The sequence below is a fragment of the Dama dama genome, chromosome 22, assembly GCF_033118175.1.
Source record: "Dama dama isolate Ldn47 chromosome 22, ASM3311817v1, whole genome shotgun sequence".
Lineage (NCBI taxonomy): Eukaryota > Metazoa > Chordata > Mammalia > Artiodactyla > Cervidae > Dama > Dama dama.
Window position 1 is genome coordinate 16,865,103 of NC_083702.1, and position 23,169 is coordinate 16,888,271.

The 23,169-nt window shown below is 43.2% G+C and overlaps 1 pseudogene; it reads left to right on the plus strand.

Moving 5' to 3' along the window:
- The window catches only part of LOC133043710 (antigen WC1.1-like), a 53,911-nt pseudogene that overhangs the window by 28,989 nt on the left and 1,753 nt on the right, over positions 1–23,169 (plus strand).

Sequence of the window (23,169 nt, forward strand, 5' to 3'; positions counted from 1 at the left end):
TCCTTCATATACTGAAGGTGAGACTCTTAAAGCTAAGAGTTAGGGCTTTCAAGAAGATCATATGGGGTGGTTCCAAAAGGAGGGGCTCCTTTTTCTGCCTGGGAACCTCCAATGAAAGTTGGTTAACTCCTTACACGCCACCACTCATTTAGGAGAAAAGGCCTTCCAAAGATTACTAGAAAGGTCTTTCAGAGGAACAAGCTTCCAAACAACTATAAGACAAGTGGTCTCCTCTTGTCCCACTTGCCAATTAAACAACCCCCAAGGAGCTCAAAGACCCCAGCTGACCCAGCCCGTCCAACGACGTGGGGCCTATCCAGGAGAGGACTGGCAGATGGACTTCACCCAGATGCCAGTTTCTCAAGGGTATAAATACCTATTAGTCATGATAGATACATTCACAGGATGGATTGAAGGCTTTCCCACCTGAACTGAGAAGGCTGAGGAGGTAGTAAAAAAAACTACTCCATGAAATCATTCCAAGATTTGGTCTGCCCAGGTCATTACAAAGTGACAATGGGACGTCATTTACTTCTAAGATCACCCAAGGAATCTCTAAAGCATTGGGCATTACTTATTATCTCCATTGTGTCTGGAGGCCTCAGTCTTCAGGAAAAGTAGAAAGAGCCAACCAATTCTTAAAATCACCAATAAAAAAGATAACCCAAGAGACCTCCCTGGGATGGAAGGAAGCTTTACCAATAGCTCTCCTCCATACCCGTATTGCCCCTAAGGAACAGGTTGGTTTTAGTCCTTATGAGATGCTATATGGGAGATCTTTTGTTTATGTCAGTGACCTCTTCCTAGATCCAGAGGCTCAGACCCTCCAGTCTTATACCATGGCCATTGGGCAATTCCAACAGGATATACGCTTGTGGGGTATGAACCAGGACCCAAAAGACTCCAAGGAGTCACCACTATATGCTCCAGGGACTGAAGTCCTAATTAAAGTCTGGACAGATGGGTCCCCAAAGGCTCAACTCCAGCCCACATGGAAGGGCCCCTACCCTGTAATACTTTCTGCTCCCACAGCAGTCAAGGTACCAGGACATGACTCCTGGATTCACTACTCACGAATCAAGCTGTGGAAGAAAACAGAAGAAGACACTCAATACACCTGTGAGCCCCTGGGAGATCTCAGATACCTATTCAGAACTACAAACGAGTGCCATTCTAATAAACAACTCCAAAATCTGGTCTCTGGGGATAAGATTTCTCAAGACAGCTCTAAAGAGCCAACACAGCTTGACAGAAATAATACTCCAAAACAGATAGGAGATAGATCTTCTGATCTCTGAACAAGGAGAGACTTGAGCCATCCTGGCGATGTAAATTTAAAATTGGCTAATGCCCCTACTAGTCCTCGTTATGCCATACGGATGCTGCTAATGACTGTTCCATGTACTGTCAATTGTCTAAACTGTCTTGTCTCTGCCCAGGTCAAGCTGCAACATGCAGCGCCAGTTCAACAAAGATACAAAACTACAGCCTACCATGGAAAATATCACTCCCCCTTAGGTGGACACCGCGAGGACTCTGAGGCTTGAGACTAGCAAGAGGGAGAGGCCCAATGCCCCTCGCCGTCCCAGTTCAGCAGGAAGTAGCCAGAGAGACCTCGACGCCCCCATTCCCAAAGAATTGGGCCTCTCATCTCTTGAGGGGGGAATGTTAGGTAGTTAGAATAGGGAAAAGGAGTCCAGAATGGCGGTGGCTAAAAGATCTGGAAGGGAAAAGCCCATGAAAATAGAACAAAGGAAGGTCCGAGGACCTGAGTGAGAACCTCAGGTAAAACAAACAACACTCCTGGCTGGCCCAATTTACATAAGACAGGCCCAGGGACAGAGAAACATATAAAAAGAGGAGCCAAAGCCCTCTTCTCTCTCTCTCTCTCCCACGTGATGGGGCGCTCTTCTCTTTGCGTCTTTGGGTCGACGTGCCCTCACCCTCGAAGATGGATTTTCCTGCTATTTAAATAAATAGAGCTGTAACACTGAGCTGTAACACTGATTTATTTAAGAGCTATAACATGGTCGGTCCTCCGAGAGCTGTGACCCGTCAAGGGGCTTTAATGTCCGTCACTCCAAATTTTTGTTGTGATGAGACAAAGAACCGAGGAGCATACACTCACCTGACAGTTCTATGGGGTCCACAGCCATACAGGCAGATAGGGGAAACAAAGGATTTGTCTCTAGTGACCTTGTATTCTGGGTACAAGAAATTACCCAGAAAAGACCTATGGAAACATTAAAGGTTAATGGTAAAAACGTGGTAAGATTGCTAGACACTGGAGCAGACATTTATTTCCTGCACAGCTGGCAGAGACTGGCCTAATTCTTGGTCCACAAAAACCATGGCTAATGAACTTGTGGGTCTAGGAAAAGCACCCTCAGTGGTAAAAAGCTCACAAATATCTTGACAAGAAAAAGAAGGTCAGCAGGGTATCTTCCAGCCTTATGTATTATCTTCTCTCCCCTTCACATTATGGGGATGAGACATTTTAGCCCAAATGGGAATTTTGTTGTATAGCCCAGATGAAAAAATATCAGCTCAAATGCTGCAAATGAAATATGATCCTCAAAATGGGTTAAAAAAAAACCCAGCAGGGCAGGTTATACCCTGTAAAACCACAAGTTAATAATCAATGATTGGGCTTAAGATATCCAAATTTATAATGGAGGCCATTGTTCATACTGCTGACCCCATTACCTGGAAACCAGGAACCCCAGTATGGGTTGAACAGTGGCTGTTAACATCAGAAAAACTGTCAGCAGCCACAGCCTTAGTTCAAGAACAACTTGAGGCAGGACATATAGAATAGCCCTTGGAATACCCCTATATTTGTTATTAAAAAAAAAAAATCTGGGAAATGGAGATTGTTGCAGGACCTTAGAGCAATAAATGCTACCATGAAAGATACGGGGCTCTGCAACTGGGACTGCCTTCCCCAGTTGCTGTCCCAAAAAGGTACAATGTGATAAGTTCTAGATTTGCAGGATTGTTTTTTCACCATCCCTTTGACTGTACAGGATAGGAAGAGGTTTGCATTTAGCCTACCTTCAACTAATTTTAAACAGCCCTATCAGAGATATCAATGGAAAGTACTTCCTTAGGAAGTGAAAAATAGTCCTACACTTTGTCAAAAGTTTGTGGATAAAGCAATTCAAAGTGTTAGAAGCCAATATCCTGAAGTTTATTTGATACATTATATGGATGATACACTTTTGGCATATGCAGATAGAGTCATTTTACAAGAAGCTCTACAAAAACTAGAGGAAACTGTACCGAGTGAGGGACTTAAAATTTCTACAGAAAAGATTCAAGTTAATCCTCCAATAACCTATTTAGGCAGACTCTTAAACTCAGAAACAGTCACTCATCAGCCTTTACAGCTGAGGACTGACCACTTGAATACTTTAAATGATTTCCAAAAATTATTGAGAGATATTAATTGGATCAGGCCTTTTTTAAGATTAACTGCTACAGAATTAAAGCCTCTGTTCAATATATTACAAGGAAATGCTGATCCTTCTTCACCTAGAACTCTAACTCCTGAGGCAAAAGAGGCCTTGGCCCGGGTCAGACAGGCTTTGCAACAGTCTCAGATTCCCAGATTAAATTATGCTAAAGGTTGGCGGTTGATATTGCTTCCCACAGCAGTGGCTCCAACAGGAGTGCTTTGGCAAAATGGACCCCTAGAGTGGATTCATTTGCTTGGAACTGCTAAAAAGCCCGTATCCTGGGCTTGTGGCTGGTTTGATTGTTAAGGGATGCAAACAAAGCACAGAACTATTTGGTCAGGAGCCACAAGAGATTACTGTACCATACTCAAAAGAGCAATTGGATTCTTTGATAGGCCTCAATACAGATTGGCAGATAGCTTTAGGCAGCTATTCAGGTCAGGTATTGCACCATATGCCTTCCAGTCCCATATTACAATTCATGTCCAAGCACCCAGTTATCTTTCCAGTGCTTTGTAAAAATAAACCTTTACAAACAACTTGTAATACATTCACAGATGGGTCATCTAATGGAAAAGCAGCTATTCTTACAAAAAATATTAATAAGGTTATATTAACAAGAAAAACTTCTGCTCAAAAGGCAGAGTTAAGGGCCGTTATTGCTGCCTTTGCAATGTCTGCAGATCATGAGTTTAACCTCTTTTCTGAGTCACAATATGTGGTAAGACTATTTCCCCATATCGAGACTGCAGTACTGCCGGAAAACAAAACCACTATTTTTCAGCTGCTCTCTGAACTGCAGCAGCAGATTTGGAGCCAAAGTAAGTCATTTTTTGTAGGGCACATTCGAGCGCACTCTAAATTACCTGGTCCCTTACATGCATATAATGAACTTGCTGATGCTCTTACCAAACCTTACATTGCTACAGCTTTAGAAAAAGCTAAAGATTCTCATGCATTGCATCATCAAAATGCCTCAGCGTTAAGATGCCAATTCCAAATCCCTGGAGAGGCTGCATGAGAAATTGTGCAGGCCTGCGCCCATTGCCCTACAACATTGCCTCCTCTGACCTTTGGAGTCAACCCGAGAGGCCTACTCCCTAATGTATTGTGGCAGATGGATGTTACTCACATTCAGTCTTTGGTAAATTGTCCTTTGTACATGTCACTGTAGACTCATGCTCTCATGCCACAGTGGCTACTGCCCAAACGGGGGAGGCCTTCAAAGATGTGGTACAGCATTTGTTTACCTGCTTCTCTTACTTAGGGATTCCTAAAGCTTTAAAAACTGATAATGCTCCTGTTTATACTTCCAAACCATTTAAAGATTTCTGTGCTAGATTTAACACTGCCCACTCTACAGGAATTCCCTATAACCCTCAAAGACAAGCTATAGTAAAAAGAGCTCACCAAACCTTAAAAATTCAAATTACTAAATTACAAGAAGGAGAATTTAAGTACAGCTCCCCTCATGTTTTGCAGCACGCTCTGTTCGTGCTCAATAATCTCAACACTGATTTACAGGGTAATAAGGCCATGTTGTGTCATTGGAATCCATAACACAATAACCCAAAACCCCTGGTGCGCTGAAAGGACTTTCTTTCCCAACATGGAGGGGACCTAAGGTATTATTAACCAGCAGTCGAGGCTATGCTTGTGTTTTTTTTTTAACAGAATGCAGATTCTCCCTTGTGGATTCCAGATAGATTAATTCGACATGTCCAACAACCCATTAAAAAATAAACAGCCCCCGATGCCTCGGATGACCAAAAAGAAATTGCCACCACCGCCGTGCCCTCAACCGCCGCCAAAGAATCCCCTTGAAGAGACGTCCCCTGCATCCAGCTCAGCATCTACACCACCTCCTAAAGATCCTCCCATTGATCAGTTGGCCTGTCTATCACTCACGGAAATGTCATCTCAGCATCATCATAAAAGACCACGGCTGCATCGACGACCTTCTCAAGCCACACAACGCGTCGATAGACCAACGTGGGGTCAAGTTAAGCGTCTCTGTCATCTTGCCACAAACATGATAAAATCTCGAAAGATTCCTGTTACTGCTGAAAACCACTTCCTTGCCATCTTGGCTCTACATTCATGTCAGGTAATATTGGTCTCTTCTCATGATGCTTATTAGGCTTATTTTCCAGATCCACCAGTTTTACAGGTTGTTACCTGGGATAAAATGCCAATAAGGGTAACTTCTGAATAAACCTAAAGTGCTTGGAAGATCCTATTCTCCTTATCGTACAAGAAAATATCCAATTAATTTTAATTTTACATTTTATGGGCTAACTAGCAACCCACCAATTTGCTTAAATTTTCCACACAATGAGACTAAAAAAATGATGATTACACAGTTCAAGGTTGGCTGTATGAGAGCCTCTAAAAAGGCAATTGTAACTGACTCACCAACAAATGGCTAAAAGACCAGATATGTTTGGTCGATGTTCTTGAAATTGCCGAAAATCTTAGATCCTCATATTCAAACTAAAGACAAGGCTCCACCACCTTATTCTTTTTTTTTTTTTCATTTATTTTTATTAGTTGGAGGCTAATTACTTTACAATATTGTAGTGGTTTTTGTCATACATTGACATGAATCAGCCATGGATTTACATGTATTCCCTATCCCGATCCCTCCTCCCACCTCCCTCTCTACCCGATCCCTCTGGGTCTTCCCAGTGCACCAGGCCCGAGCACTTGTCTCATGCATCCAACCTGGGCAGTCCACCACCTTATTCTAAGTGTTTAGGACCTCCATCTAAATCATTTAATAAATCTGATAAAGTGTGGAATACAATTAATTATGATATAGGGTACCCACCATGAAAATTGTGTACTTATGATTCTCACATTGATTATAAAATTGCTGGAGGTAAAAATGTTGCAACAAATGATTAGAATAATCCAAATCCTAAATTTGATCCTAAAACTATTAAAAATTACACCAACAGATTTATAAACTGAAAAAATTCAATGGTGCCCTGGCCAGTGACTGCCTCTAGATGGCACCACAATGCCTTATTCCCTCCTATGTTAACATAACAGATGGACGGACACGTGCATTGGCAGCCTGACTTATAGAGAGCTGTGGCAACAGTCAGCTCTATACTTTCAACTCGGCTCAATAAAACTATATTATACTATATTCAGGCTTGTTTACCATCGCCTTATGCTTTCATGTATATTAATGACTCCAACAAACTGCAAATATATCCTAATTACACTAGAAGACCTACAATAGTTACTTGTGATCAATGCATACTGTCTACCTGTATAACTTCTTTTAATATTCAAGCCTTTGTTATTCTTAAAAGACCTCCTTATCTTATGATACCAGTCAATATTACGGGTATTTGGTATGATAATTATAGATTGCTAGTTCTACAGCAAGTAAAAAAATTGCTTAAACCTCATAGGTTGATAAGACTGTTGATTTTAGGGATCTCTGGTTTGATAGCCTCTATAGCTTCAGTTACTGTTGCCACAGTTTCACTTTCGCAGCAAGTGCATACCGCTCAGCATGTTAATGATCTGTCTATAAACGTTTCACTTACTCTTGCTACTCAAAAAACTATTGATAAAAAATTAAAAGCTAAAGTAGATGCTTTAAAAAAAGCTGTATTACATATAAAAACTGAGCTTCAGGCTTTACGTGTCCATTTGTCTCTTAAATATAGATAGATTTGTGTTACTCCTTTAAAACTTAATGATTCTTCAAATTCTTGGGACCAAGTTCGCAATCACATTGTTGAGATTTAGAACAGTTCTGATACTGATACTAGTATAAATTTAACCAAACTCCATCAAAAAATCAAAGACATAGGCCAATCTCACCTTGACTTTTCCGCCACTCAAACTGCCAATGACTTTTTTACTAGCCTTTCAGATTTCCTCTCTCACAACAATCTATTGTCATCTGTCTTAGAAATTGTGGCATCTATTTTTATAGTTGTAATTTTATTTCTTTTACTTCCTTGCATTGTTAGGATCCTGACCAAGAGCGTCAAAGAGGTCTCTCTGGAACTCCATTCTGCTCTTCTAAAAAATAAAAAAGGGGGAGATGTTGGGAGCCGCTGGGATGCACCCAGTCCATGACAAGGTCACAGGACGAGAGAGGAACATGCAAGGCAGCTCTTCCTCACACGGGCTGCCCCAGGGGCCCGATATGTCCCCTCGGGAATCACTGGGATGTACCCAGACTGTGATAAGGTCACGGGATGAGAGAGGAACCTGCAAGGCAGCTCGTCCCCTCGGGGTTGTCCCGGGGGCCCGGTATGTCTCTTTCCTCTTTCTGTCTTACTGTTGTTGGGCTTTCTATTAATTTTTGGAAATGTAATATATAGTAATAAGGCCTCCCTGGAAAAGTCCAAGCCTATTTAGAAATGCTTATGATTGCTCTGGCTCAGGACACGACCATAAACATCAAGTCAAAAAGGAAGAGGCCACAGGCATATTTTGGCTGCTTGCTTAAAAGATTATAATGTTCTAGAATAGAAAAGAGTAGAGGCATTTAGATTTAGAAGTAGATATACTGCTTCAGTTTACTTGCTCCTTGGTTGAGAGGGTTTTCATTATTGCTATTTCCTTGCTGCTATTTATCCATTGTTTCCCCTTTTTTAAACAACATGGAAGATTATGGGTATTTTTGTAGAGTTAGGAAATGGGGTACACAGGGTTTCAATAGAAGATTTATATCAACCAGCTTCACTGCCATTACCTCACTGTCAATAGAGGTGTTTTGCTGCTTCATAGTTAATCACTGTAGACTTTGTAATTTTAGGTAAAGAAAAATATCAGAGTTTTCACATGGTACCATTCTCAGAAATGTCAAACATGTTTGTGTAACCCTTCCCATGTATTTTATTGTCTAAAGAATTCATACTATACCTGAAATTTGTGGAACATTGTTTTTGTTAGAGTGAAAATGTTAGGCCATTGAGGCAAGAACACTAATGTGCGGGACATTTAAGAAAAACCCCTGTAATCGGAAATGTTCCAGATGAATGCATAGGGGAAAAACATGGGAAAGAAAAATATTGACAGAAGCAGGAAACCAATATCTGATGTAATATGTGGTGACTTAAGGGGGAGGTAACGTTCATTCTATAAAACCTGAGCTGTCCTAAAAATAAAAAAGCTTTTTCTTCCACGCAACCTTCTGTGTGTGTCTGTCCTCTTCCTTGCTGACGCCACTCATCCCTTGGGTACTCCTGGCCCTGCTGGGGCTGGACTCCAGCAGAGTCCTTCCTGTGGAAATGCCCTGTGACTGCCCGGGGTGGTCCTGACTGTTTCCATGGAAACATGGCCTCTGTGATCTACTCAGATAAGAGAGAGAAGGGCTACTGGTACCTAGGATGCTCATGGAGTGAAATGTTCTCAAGAGCAGAGAGTGGGGGAAAACTGGCTTCAGATATTAGAAGTTTCACAATGAAATACAGGTTCCATTGTTATTCATTCATTTTTCAGATCAGGGGCAAGAAACATTAAGGGAAATACATTTGTTAAGTAAACATGGCTATTTAAGTATAATCATGGAGAGTGATGTATAAGAAATAAATATATACCTCAGTCAGGGTTTTTTTCCCCTGCTGAACCATATGAGAATTACCATACCCATTAGATTCCTTTACCAGATATCTCAGCATGTATTTCTTTTTTTTTTGTTTTTTTTAAAATTTTTTTATTAGTTGGAGGCTAATTACTTCACAACATTTCAGTGGGTTTTGTCATACATTGATATGAATCAGCCATAGATTTACACATATTCCCCATCCCGATCCCCCCTCCCACCTCCCTCTCCACCCGATTCCTCTGGGTCTTCCCAGTGCACCAGGCCCGAGCACTTGTCTCATGCATCCCACCTGGGCTGGTGATCTGTTTCACCATAGATAGTATACATGCTGTTCTTTTGAAACATCCCACCCTCACATTCTCCCACAGAGTTCAAAAGTCTGTTCTGTATTTCTGTGTCTCTTTTTCTGTTTTGCATATAGGGTTATCGTTACCGTCTTTCTAAATTCCATATATATGTGTTAGTATGCTGTAATGTTCTTTATCTTTCTGGCTTACTTCACTCTGTATAATGGGCTCCAGCTTCATCCATCTCATTAGGACTGGTTCAAATGAATTCTTTTTAAAGGCTGAGTAATATTCCATGGTGTATATGTACCACAGCTTCCTTATCCATTCATCTGCTGATGGGCATCTGGGTTGTTTCCATGTCCTGGCTATTATAAACAGTGCTGCGATGAACATTGGGGTGCACGTGTCTCTTTCGGATCTGGTTTCCTCAGTGTGTATGCCCAGAGTGGGATTGCTGGGTCATATGGCAGTTCTATTTCCAGTTTTTTAAGAAATCTCCACACTGTTTTCCATAGTGGCTGTACTAGTTTGCATTCCCACCAACAGTGTAAGAGGGTTCCCTTTTCTCCACACCCTCTCCAGCATTTATTGCTTGTAGACTTTTGGATAGTAGCCATCCTGACTGGCGTGTAATGGTACCTCATTGTGGTTTTGATTTGCATTTCTCTAATAATGAGTGATGTTGAGCATCTTTTCATGTGTTTGTTAGCCATCTGTATGTCTTCTTTGGAGAAATGTCTGTTTAGTTCTTTGGCCCATTTTTTGATTGGGTCATTTATTTTTCTGGAATTGAGCTGCAGGAGTTGCTTGTATATTTTTGAGATTAATCCTTTGTCTGTTTCTTCATTTGCTATTATTTTCTCCCAATCTGAGGGCTGTCTTTTCACTCAGCATGTATTTCTTAAGTACAAAGACATTATTCAAATTCAGGAAATTCTGATTTCACAAGTTATTATTAACTGTTTTTTTTCTGAAATACATCTGAACCTGAAGTTGTTTTCTTTTGGTTTCATAGTAGGAAAGTTTAAATACAAATTCTGTATTTTTTAATAAATCAGAATTATTCAGATTTTCTGTTGGTTCTTGTGTCATTTAAACTGGTACTATTCAAAGAATTTTCACTTTAGCTAAATGTTTAAGTCTTGGTAAAGAGGAAATGATGTCAGCATCACGGTGGCATAAGATATCCCTCCTATTTGCTTCTCTTTATAACAAGTAATTAACCATACATCCATGGTTAAAAGAGCTTCTGTGAAAGTTGTGGGATCCAATATGAAGATGATCACCCACCTGGGCATCCAGTAATAGGCAGACAGACGTTGGTACAGACTGGACTCAGCAGAAGCTAGTGAACCTGTCCCAACCCCCTGGGCTATGGTCATGCAAAATCTGGAAAAACCTGGTGAGTGCTGACTTGGTTAGACACCTAGGAAAATTGTTAGAGGTCCAGGATTCCTGAGGGGAGATTTCAGTACTCTGTTGAAGCCAAAATAAAAGTTTGAATGATTGGAGAGGATTAAAGAATTTTGCCAGTGCTGCCCCTCACTCCAAGGTGACACAGCATAAATTTGAACTATCCAGTGGGGCCTCTCCAATGGGGGAAAAGGAGAGCAGTGAGCTAGTGCCCACTCAACACTGCCGGGGAAACCAATTTCTCTCCAGCAAAACCCAGAGTTCTGGGGTTGAACCTCCTTGACTGTGGGGAGAGAGGAAACATGAAAGGTCATTAGAAATGTCCAACGGAGTAAAAGGGATGCAACTCGTACTGACTATGCTCAGGGCTTAAGCAGGAAGCCCATCCATAAGCCTCTAGGAGAATGTCAACAAAAGTCTCCCTCCCTAGGCCTGTGGATACTACAATTCCCTGAGTACTAAACTCATACTTACTGTCACCATTCTGACAGCTGCTTTTGTATGTTCCCAAGTGTAGAAATGAGAGCAAACTCCAGTAAACGGAGTGATCTCAAAAAAATAGACTAGGGTCTGTGGACAAAGAGATAACCACAGACTTGAGATGTAGCACAACATTCTGCAAAACAGAAGAGAGGTTTCCAACTGCCTGGTGAGTTATAAGCACCAGAGAAGGCATAAAAGCTTGTTTCTGTTACAAGAAGGAACAAGAAATGTAGAGCAAGTGAGTCTATATAAGGTCAGAGAAGAGTACACACTCCCTTAAGGTAATTAGTAAAGATTTGATGTGGTGTCTTCTACATCTAAAGCAAAAGCAGCAGGGCAAAATTGCAAGGAACTTGAAGAATCAAGGAAAGATGTCATCAATTTGCAAAACTGACAAAGATACACATGTCAATGACATAAAACTTTGTGATCTAGCTCCTGAAGAATCCAACACAGCTGTTTTGAGGAAACTGAATGAACTACAAGAAAAGACAGAAAGACAATTCAATTAACCAGGGAAATAATAGATGAATAAAATGAGAAATTTAATAAAGAGAAGTTATAAGAAGAATGAAATAGAAATTCTGGTGCTGAAGAATTTAATAAATTAAATGGAAAAATGCAATAGAGAGCATCTACAACAGAGTAGATGAAATTCAAGATAGAATCATTGGCTACAGGATATAACCTTTGAAATAATCAGTCAGTGGAGAACCAATGGAATGAGTAAAAAAGAACAAAGATATCCTATGTGATTCATAGGTCTCCATCTGACATACAAATATTATTAAAATAACTGGGGGTCTAGGAGAAGAGAGAGAGAGGGTGGGAGAAAGTGTATTTAAATGAATAATGGCTGTGAACTTTTCTAACTTGGGGAGAGGCTTGAAAATTCAGGTTGATAAAGCTAATATGTCACCCTATAATCCGAATGCAAAAGACCTTCTCTCAGAAACACTATAATTAAACTGTAAAAAAATCAAAGATGAAGAATCATAGAAGTAGCAGAAAAATTATTGAATAAAGTGGAATAACTAAATGAATATAACGTGCTGTTTAAAATTTGAAACTCTACTGGTCACATGCAGGATAGCTTGTTCACATTTCTTAGGGCCGCAGATTGATGACTCATATACAGTTTATCCATGTACACAGACTGTCTTCACGAATGATCAATGAAGCATAAAGCAAAAATAAGTGGTATTTTTTTACAGTAGCAGAATATAGGGAAAATTTGGAAAAATTCCACTTAACATAGTATAAAAAAGTGAAGTCACTCAGTCATGTCTGACTCTCTGTGACCCCATGGACTGTAACCTACCAGGATCCTCTGTCCATGGGATTTTCCAGGCAAGAGTACTGGAGTGGGTTGCCATTTCCTTCTCCAGGGTGTCTTCCTAACCCAGGGATTGAACCATGTCTCCCGCATTGCAGGCAGACTCTTTACCGTCTCAGTCATCCGACTCCCTTTATCATAGTATGAAGACTGTTAAATATATAGGAAGAAACTTAACAAAATATCTAAAGGACTCTACATTGAAAGTCACAGAGCATCTAAAAAAATAAAGATGTATACCTGGTTCATGGATTTGAAAACATAAGACGGTTGTCAGTTCTCTTCAGCTGATCTATACGATCAATCTAATCCTAATCAAAATCCAAGCAATATTTTTGTAGAACTTTATAACTCAATTCTAAATTATATATTTAAATGTGAAGGACCTAGAATGGACAAAACAATTTTGAAAAAGAAGGGCAAAAATAGAAGCAAACTAACTTCAAGTTTCCTGCAATGTATCCAGAGCAATGTGGTCATTGAATAAGGATAGCTAAATAGATCAACAGAACATAAAATTTCAGCAATAGAAATCCAAATTCATATTAAGTTGAAATTCTACAAAGACACAGAGATATTTCAAAAGGAAAAATATAATATCTTCAAAAAATAATCTGCTAACTGAATGTCTGCATGGGAGAAAATGAACTGCTATCCTTATTTCACATTGTTAAGTCCCATTCTCCCCATCTTCACTCTGCAGAAAACCCCCAATCCATCAAAGTAGCTCCAATAAATGGCTATTCCCATATCAAATTCAATTATAAAACGTGTAGGAGAAAATATAAGAAAAATTACCATGATCCTGGAGAAGGCGAACATTTCCTAAGGCACATAATTTTTTGTTAAAAAAACGAGAAGTGATTTTCATCAAAATTAAAATATTTTTCTTTTTGAAAGAAAACATTAAGAAAATGAAAAGACATTCAACTGATAGGAAGAAATTAATTGCAATAAATATATCTAACAGAGGACTTGTATCCTGAGTAAGTGAAAAATTTATAACAAAAAAATACGACATACCCAGTTTAAATGTGGGCAAAAGATTAAGAAAGACAATTCCCCAAAGATGATATATAAATGGCCAATAAATAAATGAAAAGATACTCAATATCCCTAGTTATTAAGGAAATTCAAATTAAAACATGAGATATAAATTCACAAACTAGAATGGCTAGAGTTAAGAAGACTGACAATTCCAAGTTTGGAGAAGGATATTGATTCACTAGAACCTTCATATACTGATGATAATAATGTATAAGAAAACGGCTCTTAGACAACTTTATGTTACTCAAAATTTCTATTACCCAAGAGGAATGAAAAGATATGTCCATAAAAAATTTAAGCTAGAAAAGTCAGAATATTTTTATTTTAAAAAAATATACCACTCTAATTTTCTTTAGAGAAAGAATGGAAAACAAATTATGGCATATTCAACAATGTAAGGGTTTAAACAATACAAAGAATAAACTACTCATAAACCCAACTACACAGAAAATCTCAGTGCATGCTAACTGAAAGAAGCCATGTGAAAGGGATTACCTATTGTATGATTTTGTTAAATCCTAGAAAACACAACTAATCTATTGTTGTAACCTGGAAGGGCTAGTTTTAAGTTTGCACTGACTCTTCTGTGACTTTAACTCTTTTTTGTTATTGTAAACCTACATGATGGCCTGCCTCAGGGAGATAACCTCAATTGCTCACCTGTGGGCTGGATGAAGCACAAGCTGGAATCAAGATTGCCGGGAGAAATATCAATAACCTCAGATATGCAGATAACACCACCCTTACGGCAGAAAGTGAAGAAGAACTAAAGAGCCTTTTGATGAAAGTGAAAGAGGAGAGCGAAAAAGTTGGCTTAAAACTCAGCATTCAGAAAACTAAGATCATGGCATCTGGTCCCATCACTTCATGGCAAATAGATGGGGAAACAACAGAAACAGTGACAGACTTTATTTTGGGGGGCTCCAAAATCACTGCAGATGGTGACTGCAGCCATGAAATTAGAAGCTGCTTGCTCCTTGGAAGAAAGGTTATGACCAACCTAGACAGCATATAAAAAAACAGAGAAGTTACTTTGGCAACAAAGGTCCATCTAGTCAAAGCTATAGTTTTTCCAGTAGTCATGTATGGATGTGAGAGTTGGACTATAAAGAAAGCTGAGTGCTGAAGAATTGATGCTTTTGAACTGTAGTGTTGGAGAAGACTCTTGAGAGTCCCTTGGACTGCAAGAAGATCCAAGTTTATCCTAAAGGAAATCAGTCCTGAGCATTCATTGGAAGGACTGATGCTAAAGCTAAAACTCCAATACTTTGACTACCTGACGTGAAGAACTGACTCATTGGAAAAGACCCTGATGTTGAGAAAGATGGAGGGTGTGAGGAGAAGGGGGCGACAGAAGATGAGATGGTTGGATGTCATCACCGATTCAACGGACAGGAATTTGGGTGAACTCCAGGAGCTGGTGATGAACAGGGAGGCCCAGAGAGATGCAGTCCATGGGGTCGCAAAGGGTCGGACATGACTGATCAACTAAACCGAACTGAACTGAAGGACTGCAAGGAAATGAAACTAATACATTCCCCTGCCTGAGGACAGCCATTCTAGGGGACATTTGCAAGGGTTGAATATAGTCTTTTTACTTTGTTTCCTCATCTCTCCCTCATCTCTGATCCATAAAAGAACCTGACAACCAGGCCCTGACAAGATGGTTATTTTGAGGTGCAAGCCTTATATCCATCCCTCAACTGTCTTCTCCATTAAAGTCTCTTCCTTGCCTCAACCGCCCATCTCTTGGATTCATTGTTTTGTTGTGTGGTGAGCAGAGTGAGCTTGGATTTGGTAACACTGTGATAGAAGATGGATCGGTATTTGCCTGGGTCTGTGTTTGTTGGGCTTTTATTGGTTGCAAAAAGCATGTAGGAACTTTTGGGGGTAATCCTATATATTCTGAATTTTAATTGTGGTAGTGGTTACACTGGCACATGTGATTGTCAAAACTTATGAAAACATGCTCAATATATTTTATTGTGTGAATATTTACTTCAGGAAAGAAGGTTTTACTATCTGTCTTTTGTTTTTAGCTTAATTCTACTTTAGTAAAAAATATATTTTTAAAAAAATTATTTTAGCCCTTAAAAATTTTTTTGGATCTGACTTTTTGTATATGATAAGCCCTAGTAAATGGTCTGTAAGTGCTTGGAATAAGGTGTATTCTGTAATTTTGAGATGTATGTTTGTTAAATGTGTTAACTTAAAAAATAGTCACAACCTAGAAGTTAAGAGTTATGTTCTATTTGGTGGGAATTCTCAAGACTTTGAGCCTGGGAGACAGCATGTCAAGCAGCCTTGAGAAACTGCTCCAAGGAAGTGGGGAAGGAGTCAGGTTATATCGAAGTTGCAACAAAGGAGGCGGGTAGTATGAACATCAAAGATTATTGTTAATTAAGGAAAATCAGATAACTTAGCACTCTTCTATACATGGGAAGATGCAAGCAGCCAGGCTCACTGAATTCATTCTTTTTATGTGCATCTCAGCTATCTGGGGCCAGGATCCAGCTTCTTGATTTTATTACATCCTTAGTTCTCTGATCACTGCTCACTGTAGGCAGTCGAGGCAGCTGACAGCTGCTGGATCACAGGCATTGTTCTTCTTTTGGGGCTTCCTTCGTGGTGCCCTCCAGGCACAGAGATTCACATTTGGAGGCCCCAAATTGCTGATGGCTGTGACATTCTTGTTTACTGACGTGGCAGGACATACTCTATTTTGTAATCACACCATTCACATCTTCTAAATATTTAGTGATTGGTTTTGCTGCTTCATTACTGAGTTACTGAGGCTGAGAGTGTTTTCTAGTTACTGTTACCATGAAACAAAATTACTTTAAAATCTAGTCACTTAAAGCGACCATTTTATTCTGCATAACACAGATCACCATGCATTTTTCCTTCAGCCCTAGTGGTGTTTCCTCACTTCCTTTCAGTTCTAATCGACAGCATTGCCCAAGCCCATCAGGTTTCTGCTAATAATCTCCTCCACCCCATCTAGCTTCTGCTTGTTACTTTGTTCCAAAAGCAATGTCACCAGTTTTAGGTGGCACCCCAAATTTGAGTCATTATGGATAAAGATGCTATGCATATGCATATACAAGTCCTCTTGAAAACAATACAAACACTTCATTTGTCTACATAAATTCTTAGTGATATAGTAAGTTTAAGTGTTTAGTTACTATTGTTGCATAACAGAATTTCCCTCAAAATTTACCAGCTTAAAACTCCTTTTAATCTTTTCTCACAATTTCCTGCATAAAAAATTAGAGATGTGCTCAGATTTGTATTTGTCTTGGAGTCTTATCAGGTTGCAACCCAGTATCAGCTGGGGCTGACATCATCTGAGGAAACAACTGGGCTGGGAATCCAGGATGGTTCATGAACAAGCCTGGCAGCTGGGTTGAACTGAGTGACCAGAGACCTGCACGAGGCAGTCTCTGCAGGACAGAGCCTTAACAGGGCAGACTTGCCTTAAAGCAAAGTCCTAAGTGATTACACAGGAAGCTGCCTGAGTTTTCAGACCTGCTGCTGAGAGTCAAGCAATGTTACTTTCACTCCCTTCTATTGCTTACTAGGAATTCACGAAGGCCAGCAGAGCTTCAAGAGAAGGAGACATATATCTGAATTCTCAGTGGATATGACAGTAAAAATTTTGTGGATATATTAAAAAACTTCCAGCCTTCCCAGCCCTCTGATCATTGTTGTTTCTGCAGGAAACCAGACCCAGGTGCTGCCCCAGTGCAGTGACTCCCTGTCTGAAGTAGCAGGCTTTGCGGCCTCAGAGGAGAGCGCCCCCTACTGCTCAGGTGAGGGTCCCACAGGACAGAAGATCTTTTCATTCCCCAGGTCAACGCCCACTGTCCCATTTCTCTCTCCTCAGACAGCAGACAGCTCCGCCTGGTGGACGGGGGCGGTCCCTGCGCCGGGAGAGTGGGGATCCTTGAGCAGGGCTCCTGGGGCACCATCTGTGATGACGGCTGGGACCTGGACGATGCCCGCGTGGTGTGCAGGCAGCGGGGCTGTGGAGAAGCCCTCAATGCCACGGGGTCTGCTCACTTCAGAGCGGGATCAGGGCCCATCTGGCTGGACGACCTGAACTGCACAGGAAATGAGTCTCACGTGTGGAAGTGCCCTTCCCGGGGCTGGGGGCGGCATGACTGCAGACACAAGGAGGACGCGGGGGTCATCTGCTCAGGTCAGCGCTGCGCACTGTCCACAGGCTGGGGGAGGGGTGGGGCCCTGGAGTACGGGGGTCTGAACCCTGGGGGAGAGATGCTGAAAGGACCAGAGAAGGAGGCTTCCTCCCATGGAGCCTGTCTTTGCAGCAGACGTGAAGAGGGGGTGCTTTCACTTCCTCCTGCAGCAGCTGAGATTCTGGTCCTTTCTTCCCAGCAGTGTTTCCTGGCAGAGCCGTTTCTCACAGTTTCCACGTGAAAGCAGGGCTCTTTCCTCTGTTCCCTGTGGCAGTACAGTCTGGAGATCCTGGTGATGATGTAATGAAAGCACAGATTTACTCTGTTCAGTTTCGTATGCTAGGAGTCTGACGAGGGTCTCTGTGGACCAACATCCCAGTGTCCACAGGGCTGAGTTCCTCCTGGAGTGTCTGGGGAGGACTCCTTTCCCAGCCTTTCTTGGCTTCAGTGTGGCCTCATTCCTTGTCTCAGAGCCCTCTTTCTTCTTCAGACAACATTCTCTCCTCTGACCTTTCTTCCATGTCTCATCTCTCTCTAAACACAGTCAAAAAGAGAATACCAGTTTTGCAGATGGTAGGTCTAAGGATGTGATTGTGGGTATGAATGTTGAGTTTCTCAGTCATGTCTGACCCTTTGTGACCTCATGGACTGTAGCCCGCCAGGTTCTCTTGTCCATGGAATTCTCCAGGCAAGAGTACTGGGGTAGGTTGCCATTCCCTTCTGCAGGGGATCTTACTAACCCAGGGACTGAACCTGGGGCTCCTGCATTGTCACAGATTCTTTACCATCTGAGCCACCAGGGAAGCCCAAAAATATGATTACATTGGGTTTACTTGGTTAACGCATAATGTTGCAGGCCAATATCACCATCCCAAGGTCCTAAGTTTCTAGTCTTAAAAATATCTGCCAAGTCTCTTTTTAAATGAAAGGTAACATTCACAGCTTCCAGGGATTAGGACTTAGACAATTGTGGTTCATTATTCTGCCCATCTCTCCAATATCCACATCACTTCCCTTTCACATACTCTTTTAGAGATTTTGTCAGGAATCATGATTCAGCTGCCCTCCCTATAGAAGTCCAGGTTGGTCTTCCTCTCTGTTTGTATCCACTACATCATTGTAGTAGAAGTAGAAAGACAGATATTAAAGGACAAAGTCAGTTGAACTAGAGACAAATCTTGTCTTCAGTCTTGCCACCTAGTGACTTCCTCAGCAGGATCAGGAATTTATGGCCACAGTTTCTTGAGGAGAGGAAAACCCAGAGCACTGAGTGGAGTGCTCACTGTGTCCTGTCTCCTCCTATTTCAACCAGAGTTTCTGGCCCTCAGGATGGTGAGCGAGACCAGCAGTGTGCTGGGTGGCTGGAAGTTTTCTACAACGGGACCTGGGGCAGTGTCTGCCACAGCCCCATGGATGACATCACTGTGTCCATGATCTGCAGACAGCTTGGCTGTGGGGACAGTGGAACCCTCAGCTCTTCTGTTGCTCTTAGGGAAGGTTCTAGACCCCGGTGGGTAGATGGAATCCGGTGTCGGAAAACTGACACCTCTTTCTGGCACTGTTCTTCTGACCCTTGGAATTACAACTCTTGCTTTCCAAAGGAGGAAGCCTACATCACGTGTGCAGGTGACTTATGTTTGTTTCTGTGTCTGTCCCAACCCTGTAGGGTGTTGTTAGAGTGATTTTATATTTTCCAATCTAAGGGATGAGTTGAAATTGAGTCTACAAAATGTGCGTGTGTGTGTTTGTGTGTCTCTGTGTCTGTTTGTTTGCTTTTGTTGTGGGATGTGGAGACTGATAAACAAGTAAATAAAGTTCTTTCAACTGGTGCTAAGATGCAGTGAATGTCTCAGCCCAGTAGATAATGAGCCTCTGTTTACACCTGTTGTTTGGACTGAGCCAAGGACATTTAGATAATGTTATTTGGGGACAGGACCACCCCCAGCTGTTCCTGATCCAGTGTTTCCCTGTTGTTTGTAGGAAGAAGACCCAAGAGCTGTCCAGCTGCTGCCCCCTGCACAGGTACGTCAGCCCCGCCCCCTCCCCAGGGCTCCAGGGGCTCCTTCCTCCCACCAGGGGAGTCACAGGAGGGGCTGCTGCCTTTTCAGACAGAGAGAAGCTCCGGCTCAGGGGAGGAGACAGCGAGTGCTCAGGGCGGGTGGAGGTCTGGCACAGCGGCTCCTGGGGCACCGTGTGCGATGACTCCTGGAGCCTGGCAGAGGCCGAGGTGGTGTGTCAGCAGCTGGGCTGTGGCCCGGCCCTGGAAGCCGTGCGGGCCGCGGTGTTTGGCCCTGGAAATGGAAGCATCTGGCTGGACGAGGTGCGGTGCGGGGGCCGGGAGTCCTCCCTGTGGGACTGTGCTGCGGAGCCCTGGGGGCAGAGCGACTGCAAGCATGAGGAGGATGCTGGTGTGAGGTGCTCTGGTGAGTGAGAGGCTCGGGGTCCATCCTGGGTGAGCTGGGGCAGCATGGGGGTAGCAGGCTGAGCTGGGTGTGGTCGGGAGTTTGTATCCCATCCTGGTGCTGGGGCTCTGATCTAGGACAGGGGAGCTGGGAGGACTGGATACTGATGTTGTGCAGACTGAGGGGTGATTTCAGGCTCAGGAGGGGAAAATGGGCTGCCCTCTGTTTTGGCCAATCACCCTGCTCCAAACTCCTGTTTTTCTCTTTAGGTGCAAGGACAACATTGCCCCTGACTACAGCAGGTACCGTGATCCATCCACGGGCAGGGGAGAATACTCAGATACCAGGGACCTGTTCTGTGGGCTCTCTGACAGCTCAGGAGAATAAAGAGCCTGAGGAGCCCCGGCTGGTGGGGAGGAGCCGGGGCATTACTTTGGGGAACTCCCCTGCCTTGGTTCCCAGGGCCAGAAGGTTCTCATACCCAGAGTCCAGGTGAGTCTGGTTCCGGTGGTGCAGATTCTAAGGTTCTCCCACCTGCCCCTGAGTGTTGCTCCTCATCAGTGAGGTGTGGGTCCCAGGACTGTTTGACGCTCTGTCTCCTGAAGCCCAAGGAGAAGAGATGAGCCGGGTCCTTAGAGGCTGTCTCTGCAGGGCAGCTCCCTGACAATCCCCGGCTGTCTCCCCTGGAGTGGAGTTGACTTGTCTCAGGACAAGACTCGGAGAACCCCAGTCACTGTCAGTGCACTTGGGTCTGAGGCTGGGATGCCATTGTCTGGAGCTCCCTTGAAATGCTGGCACAGGGGGTTTCTCTGTACCTAGGACCTTCTCCAGCCCTCTTGCCTGTTCTCCTTAGGGACCAGACCAGCCTCGAATCCTCTCCCTGGCATCTTCTCCCTGCCTTGGGTCTTCTTCCTCATCCTGGGGGCCCTTCTCTTCCTGGTCCTCATCGTCCTGGTGACTCAGGTGCTCAGATGGAGAGCAGAGCGCAGAGGTGGGCTGCAGGGGGAACTGGGGACCAGGGAGCGTGTGTGCAGGCAGGAGATGGGGCAGGGGTGAGGATGGGAGCCTGGGCCAGGTCTCTGTTCTGAGTCTGCAGAACTCCATGTGCTCCGTGCTAAGCTTTAAGGGTTGAATAGACAGAGGACTAGGGTGTGAACTCTCATAAGTCATGGCCTGTCTTATGAGACCAAAAAGAGTTGGGGCTGAACTGTGGATTCAGGTCAGACAGGGGAGAAGGTGCCGAAATGATACACGGAGTGGGAGACAATGCCAAGGTTCAGGCAGCCCCTGGGTGAGCACAGGGGAGATGAAAGGTGGGTCTGCTGGATCGGGGTGTCTGGGACAACATCTCTGACCTGCTGGGGCATCTCTTAGCCTTATCCAGCTATGAAGATGCTCTTTCTGAAGCAGTGTATGAGGAGCTCGATTACCTTGTGACACTGAAGGAGGGTCTTCTGGACAGCCCAGGTGGGTGTCTCTGCCTGCCCTCCTGGGCACCCTGGTTGTCACCACCCACTGGCTGTGCACATCTTCTCAGCATCAGCAGACTCCACTCGTGCCCCAGGCTCACAGAGGTGGCTCCTTCAAAGTGGCAGGATGGCCTCTCACAGCCCCGTAGCCCCCAGCCTCTGTCTACACTGCAGGAGCCAGGCCTGTCCCTTCTCAGCCTTAACACAGGTCCCATGGGTGTGGGGAGGGTCATTCTGTGTGTTGGTTTTCTCCACTTTAGGCTTCCTGTCAGATGGTGAGGACAGCCATGACTCCAGATCTGCTCCAGGTAATAGAGGTGAACCTGCTTCAGCTGAGTGTTGTGGAGGAGAGTTTTCCTCCTCATAGAGAGGAGATGTAAGGGGGACAGTTTTCCTTTGATGGACCAGAGGCATCCCTTGTGTCCAGACAGGGTCTGTCCTTTTCCTTCTCTGGCTGTTCTATGATGTCTCACATTTGGGGCTGGGCTTTCTGTGTCCAGAATCACAAGAGACACACACTGGTTTTAAAAATAACATCTGTAAAGCACAGTTTGTCAAAATACTTTAGTAATGCTCAATGGTGGGAGAGTTGCTTTGAGATATATACTTTCAACCAGGAAATATTAAGATATGTAAAAGCATGTTTTAGTTTATGGACATATCAAAATGAAACATGGTCTCAAAAAAAAAAATCTTTTGAAACAAGGAGTGACTGGTGCCTCTATTTAGCAGCTCAGAAACTCTGGGTCAGAAGGGATCTTAGTATTTCCCAGATCAACCCACTTATAATGTGGTTTCATCTGACCCCTGTTCTTCCCTCAGAAGTCCCAGATCAGAGGACTGATGCCTCTGGTGAGGATTATGATGATGCTGAAGAGGTACCAGTGCCTGGGGCTCCTCCTGCCTCTCAGGGGAGCAAGGAGGAAGTGCTCCCAAAGAGAGAAGATGGGATGAGGCCTCAGACAGGTGAGTGGGGTTAGCTGATCCCTTGTAATCTTTGGTCTCTGTCCAGAAAAGGGTGAATTTGAGCTCCTCAATGCCAAGCTTCTCTACAGTTTCAAAACATGGGTAATCTCATGCATTTAATGGGCTTCCCTGGTGGCTCAGATGGTAAAGAATCTGCAGTGCAGGAGACTGGGGTTTGATCCCTGGATCAGGAAGATCCCCCTGAGAAGGGAATGGCTATCCTTTCCAGTATTCTTGCCTGGAGAATCCCATGGATAGAGGAGCCTGGCAGGCTACAGTTCATAGGGTTGCAAAGAGTCAGACAGAGCTGAATAACTAGCACTTCACTTCACAACCATATGCTATCTTTAATGCTGTCAGACTCCTTGGGGATGAGGAATCACTGTACTTTCAGCATTTATGTCTTCATAATGCATGGAGAAGGGAATGGCAACCCACTCCAGTACTCTTGCCTGGAAAATCCCATGGACGGAGGAGCCTGGTAGTCTACAGTCCATGGGGTCGTGAAGAGTTGGACCTGACTGA